This window comes from Cervus elaphus, chromosome 18, assembly GCF_910594005.1.
Source record: "Cervus elaphus chromosome 18, mCerEla1.1, whole genome shotgun sequence".
Classification (NCBI taxonomy): Eukaryota; Metazoa; Chordata; class Mammalia; order Artiodactyla; family Cervidae; genus Cervus; species Cervus elaphus.
The window spans coordinates 18,323,997-18,331,079 of NC_057832.1; positions in this window are offsets into that span (position 1 = coordinate 18,323,997).

A 7,083-nucleotide genomic window follows, 5' to 3' on the forward strand; every position below is an offset into this window, starting at 1 on the left:
GATCCCCTGGAGAAGGAAATCGCAACCCACTCGAGTATTCTTGCCTGGGAAACCCTGTGGACAGAGGAGCCTGGTGGGCTACAGTGCATGGGGTCACAGAGGAGCTGGACATGACTTAGCAACTAAACAGCAACAACATTTGAATCTTCTGAATTTTGCAAAACATAGCTGCACATATATTTCTGTTTCTACTACAACACCTTGTAGACTTGTTCTAGAAGATGACTGATTTTCAGCTCGGTTCCCTTTAGTGCTTTTCACCAACATGTGATCCACTTACATCTTTTTGTTCATCTTTATTTTCTGATCTGAAATGTTTTCAACATTTGATTCTTTGCCACCAAAATCCCATCAATCTATCACAGCCCAATTCAAGTGCCATTTCCTCTATAAGGCTTTCATCTCCCCCTGCAGCTAACATAACTCTTAATTCTTTCCTGAACCACTGGAACACTTTTTCTCTCAAGTGCTAATTCTCATGATGTTGCAACCACTTAAAATGTATTTGGAGCTTCTTTTCTAGAAATGGCCATCTTTTCTACAGTGCAGACTACACAGCATTAGGCACACAGAAGGCACTCAAATACTTAACTAAATATTTGAACTTAAACATGTTTAATGTAAATCTTAGGTAATGAAGATCTCCTTTCCCTGAACTGAAGAGTATACATGTAATTTAATGTGTCCAAATAGAACTTGCATTTTCTAAAAAGAATAATGAGAAAATTTGAATAGTACTTCACCTTTTAAAATCTTATAGTTAAAATGTATCATTTTTGCAATCATAGTCATTTTGTACATTACAGTCATTATACTAGAGAAAGTTCAACAAAATAAAAACAAAAGTGACTATTTCCTTTTTATTATCAAAAGACAAGAGGCTGGTTTGACTTGAAGTATGTTTTCAACAGGTATATCCTGTTTATGTTTGGCTGAAAGTTAAAAGCTCTGTAAAATTATATGGAGCAGTGACAGACATGTAGCCAACTCATTAGTGAGAATATTTTACACTTTCATTGCAAAGGTTAATTATATTGTGTGATATGAGAGCCTTTAGCAAGTATTAGGGACCATTACTTAATAAATGTATTCTGGTTTTCATGCGGTTTCGATGCTTATATTCTGCATTTTATGATTAAGGCTTGTATCAGTCATTCCTGTACTGTCATGATAATAAGAGAAACAATGGTAATAACTGATGATTTGTTACACAGAATGTACAAACTTAGGTTCATAAATTCTCTTATTGTTTTCTCCTTTTCTGGACAGTGTCCATTCTTATCAAATGAATATTTCAAAGCTTCTGCCAAATAAGTACATTTAGAAAATATGAATTAATATGGTATTGAATAAACCACAATACCTTAAAGATACTTCACATCAGATACTAAGGTAGTTCAAGATATTTACTAAATTAAAAGCCACCAGAGGGCAGCTTAATACAATAGTGATGCAATACTTTTAAGTATAGTAGTAGTATTTTTATAATAATTCCAAGAGCTAGATATTACAGATACAGAAAGTGAAAAGAGACATATTTAATAAAATATTTTAAAATTTTCAATTATAATAAATGTTTCTGAGTTTTATATATTTGCATTATTTTTATATACAGTGAACTTTTTAAGTTGATCTTCAAATACGACTGTGAATTAAATTTACCCCCTCACTTTTTTCTGGCAACAGTGAGAGTAGCCAGGAAGTCGAGCAATTTGGCCAATATGAATGTTTTAAATTATGATCTTAGGTTACCCCCTCTCTGGTGACTGGTGTTCCTCCTATAAGAAGGAATTGGAGAAGGGAATGGCAAACCACTTCATTATTCTTGCCTTGAGAACCCCTTGAACAGTATGAAAAGGCAAAAAGATAGGACACTGAAAGATGAACTCCCCAGGTCGGTAGTTGCCCAACATGCTACTGTTGATCAGTGGAGAAATAACTCCAGAGAGAATGAAGAGACCCAGCCAAAGCAAAAACAACACCCAGTTGTGGATGTGACTGGTGTTGGAAGCAAGCTCCAGTGCTATAAAGAGCAATATCGCATAGAAACCTGGAATGTTAGGTCCATGAATCAAGGCAGATTGGAAGTAGTCAAACAGATGGTAAGAGTGAACATCGACATTTTAGGAATCAGTGAACTAAAATGGACTGGAATGGCTGAATTTAACTCAGATGACCGTTATATCTACTACTGTGGGCAAGAATCCCTTAAAAGAAATGGAGTAGCCATCATAGTCAACAAAAGAGTCCGAAATGCAGTACTTGGATGCAATCTCAAAAACGACAGAATGATCTCTGTTCGTTTCCAAGGCAAACCATTCAATATCACGGTAATCCAAGCCTATGCCCCGACCAGTAACGCTGAAGAAACTGAAGTTGAACGGTTCTATGAAGACCTACAAGACCTTTTAGAACTAACACCCAAAAAAGATATCCTTTTCTTTATAGGGGACTGGAATGTAAAAGTAGGAAGTCAAGAAACACCTGGAGTAACAGACAAATTTGGCCTTGGAGTACAGAATGAAGCAGGGCAAAGGCTCATAGAGTTTTGCCAAGAGAGTGCACTGGTCATAGCAAACACCCTCTTCCAACAACACAAGAGAAGATTCTACGCATGGACATCACCAGATGGCCAACACCGAAATCAGATTGATTATATTCTTTGCAGCCAAAGATGGAGAAGCTCTATACAGTCAGCAAAAATAAGACCAGGAGCTGACTGTGGCTCAGATCATGAACTCCTTATTGCCAAATTCAGATTTAAATTGAAGAAAGTAGGGAAAACCAATAGATCATTCAGGTATGACATAAATCAAAGCCCTTACAATTATACAGTGGAAGTGGGGAATAGATTTAAGGGACTAGATCTGATAGAGTGCCTGATGAACTATGGACGAAGGTTTGTGACATTGTACAAGAGACAGGGATCAAGACCATCCCCAAGAAAAAGAAATGCAAAAAAAACAAAATGGCTCTCTAAGGAGGCCTTACAAATAGCTGTGAAAAGAAGAGAATTGAAAACCATAGGAGAAAAGGAAAGATATACCCATTTCAATGCAGAGTTCCAAATAATAGCAAGGAGAGATAAGAAAGCCTTTCTCAATGATCAGTGCAAAGAAATAGAGGAAAACAATAGAATGGGAAAGACTAGAGATCTCTTCAAGAAAATTAGAGATACCAAGGGGACATTTCATGCAAAGATGGGCTCAATAAAGGACAGAAATGGTATGGACCTAACAGAAGCAGAAGATATTAAGAAGAGGTTGCAAGAATACACGGAAGAACTATACAGAAAAGATCTTCACAACCCAGATGATCATGATGGTGTGATCACTCACCTAGAGCCAGACATCCTGGAATGTGAAGTCAAGTGGGCCTTAGGAAGCATCACTTCGAACAAAGCTATTGGAGGTGATGGAATTCCAGTTGAGCTGTTTCAAATCCTGAAAGATGATGCTGTGAAAGTGCTGTACTCAATATGCCAGCAAATTTGGACAACTCAGCAGTGACCACAGGACTGGAAAAGGTCAGTTTTCATTCCAATCCCAAAGAAAGGCAATGCCAAAGAATGTTCAAACCACTGCACAATTGCACTCATCTCACACGCTAGTAAAGTAATGCTCAAAATTCTCTAAGCCAGGCTTCAGTAGTACATAAACTGTGAACTTCCAGATATCAAGCTGGTTTTAGAAAAGGCAGAGGAACCAGAGATCAAATTGCCAATATCTGCTGGATCATCGAAAAAGCAAGAGTTCCAGAAAAACATCTATTTCTGCTTCATTGACTATGCCAAAGCCTTTGAATGTGTGGATCACCAAAAACTGTGGAAAATTCTGAAAGAGATGGGAATACCAGACCACCTGACCTGCCTCCTGAGAAATCTGTATACAGATCAGGAAGCAACAGTAGAACTGGACATGGAACAACAGACGGGTTCCAAATTGGGAAAGGAGTACACCAATGCTGTATTTTGTCACCGTGCTTATTTAACTTCTATGCAGAGCACATCATGAGAAACACTGGTCTGGAAGACACAAGCTGGAATCAAGATTTGCCAGGAGAAATATCAATAACCTCAGATATGCAGATGACACCACCCTTATGGCAGAAAGTGAAGAAAAACTAAAGAGCCTCTTGATGAAAGTGAAAGAAGAGAGTGAAAAAGTTGGCTTAAAGCTCAATATTCAGAAAACTAAGATCATGGCATCTGCTCCCATCGCTTCATGGCAAATAGATGGGGAAACGGTAGAAACAGTGACAGAACTTATTTTTCTGGGCTCCAAAATCACTGCAGATGGTGACTGCACCCAAGAATTAAAATACACTTACTCCTTGGAAGGAAAGTTGTGACCAACCTAGACAGCATATTAAAAAGCAGAGACATTACTTTGCCAACAAAGGTCCCTCTAGTCAAGGCTATGGTTTTTCCAGTGGTCATATATGGATGTGAGAGTTGGACTATAAAGAAAGCTGAATGCTGAAGAATTGATGCTTTTGAACTGTGGTGTTGGAGAAGACTCTTGAGAGTCCCTTGGACTGCAAGGAGATCCAACCAGTCTATCCTAAAGATCAGTCCTGAGTATTCATTGGAAGGACTGATGTTGAAGCTGAAACTCCAATACTTCGGCCACCTCATGCGAAGAGCTGACTCATTTGAAAAGACCATGATGCTGGGAAAGATTGGGGGCAGGAGGAGAAGGGGATAACAGAGGATGAGGTGGTTGGATGGCATCACTGACTCAATGGACATGAGTTTGAGTAAACTCTTGGAGTTGGTGATGGATGGGGAGGCCTGGAGTTCTGGAGTCAATGGGGTTGCAAAGAGTTGGACACAACTGAGCGAGTGAACTTAACTGAACTGAACTGAACGTTAATTGAATGGGATTAAAAATAAAAATTAAGATGATAATAATTCTCTTTAAAGTATTTTTTATTATCTTTAATAGGTGATACTTATTTATCTTTTTTAGATTAATTAGCTTGCTGTTTGTCTCCTCCTCTAGTTTGAATGCTCCGTGAGGTCAAGGACATATACTTCAGGGACTTTGCCAAATACAATGGCCAGCAGTTGGCTTTTCATGATTATTTGTTGTTTTAATCATGTACTTACCTGTAAATTCTTAAGGGACTAACATTTCTATAGACTATTCTATGTTTTCATGTAGTCCTCAGCTATACTTTCCGTGCATCCATCTACCCACTATCCACCCATCCATTCATCCATCTATCCCAGTACATTCATCTATCTGTCTATCCCTCCATCCATCCCTCTATCCATCTCTCCATTGATTCATCTGCCATTTGTCTATCTACCCATCCTTCTATCCATCCATCCATCCATTTCCACAGACATCTTATCCTCTAGCACAATCCTCAGAAAGAGCTCCTTTCTATTTGATAATTTAAAAAAGAACTTTCTCAGTGAAGGATCCCTAGTTCAAAGTCTTTCCTCTAGAACCATAAACTTGCTTGAATAGTCTTTACAGTGGAGGTCGTCTCATTTTAAAAAGAATGACAGTCTTCTTCTGTCTTCCTATTGGCCAGTGCCATGGTAAAGAGTACACAGGGACTCATTTCCCTCCTGTTTCCCCAAATCCCTGGTTGCTGTTTAGGAACTAACTTTCAACAAAGTGAAAGATGAACCCTTTCCTCTTTCACAGGGTTTATGTTATTTATCTTATAATATACCAGGTTTAAAAAATATATATATATTTGCAGGCTTCCCTGGTGGCCCAGTGGTAAAGAATCCACCTGTCAATATAGGAGACACGGGTTCGAATCCTGGTCTGGGAAGATGCCACATGCCTTGGAGCGGCTAAGTCAATGTGCCACAACTACTGAGCGTGTGTTCTAGAGCCCAGGAGCTGCAACTACTGAGCCTGTGTGCCACAAGTGCTGAAGCCCACGTGCCCTAGAATCTGTGCTCCTCAACAAGACAGCCACTGCAGTGAGAAGCCCATGTACCGCAACTAGAGAGTAGCCCCTGCTCGTGGTAACAGGGCTTCCCTGATAGCTCAGTTGGTAAAGAATCTGCTTGCAGTACAGGAGACCCCGGTTCAATTCCTGAGTCAGGGAGATCTGCTTTAGAAGGGATAAATTACCCTCTCCAGTATTCTTGGGCTTCCCCTGTGGCTCAACTGGTAAAGAATCCACCCGCAATGTGGGAGACCTGGGTTCGATCCCTGGGTTGGGAAGAGCCCCTAGAGAAGGGAACGGCTACCTGCTCCGGTATTCTGGCCTGGAGAATTCCACGGACTGTATAGCCCATGGAGTCACCAAGAGTCGGACACCACTGAGCGACTTTCACTTTTATGGGAACTAGAGAAAAGCCCAGGCAGCAATGAAGATCCAGCGCAGCCAAAAATAGGTAAGTAAATACATAACATTATAAAAAAATTTCTTTGCCATTCTTGTGGCTTTTTAAAAAAACTCCTAAAAGTATTTATTGTTAAATTGCATAATATTTTAAAATTTAAAATACATTACATAGGGAATAAATATAAATAGCTTACCTATATGGTTAATTTCTTTAACTTAGTAATATGCATTTGCTTCCTCCATATCTTTTCATGACTTGATAGTTCACTTTGTTTCACTGCAGAATACTGTTCCATTGTCTGGATGTACCACAGTTTATTTATTCTTTCACATACTGAAGGACATCTTGGTGGCTTGCAAATTTTGACACTTATGAGTAAAGCTGCTATAAACATCCATATGCAGGTTTTTCTGCAGACATGTAGTTTCAGTTTATTTGAATAAATGTCAAGAAGCGTGATTGATGAATGGTATAGGAGTAGGTTTAGCTCTGTAAGACCCCACCAAACTGTCTTTCAAAGTGGTTGTACCGTTGTGCCTTCCCACCAGCAATGAACAAGTGCTCCTGTGGCTGCACACTCTTGCCAGCATTTGGTGTTGTAACTGTTTCCCATTCTGCTCACTCTAATAGATATGTAGTGCTATCTCATTGTTATTTTAATTTGCGTTTTCTTGATGACATACCACGTGAAGCATCTTTTCATAGCTTATTTGCCATCTTCTCTGACAAGGTGTTTGTTTAATTCTTTGGCCCATTTTTTGAGT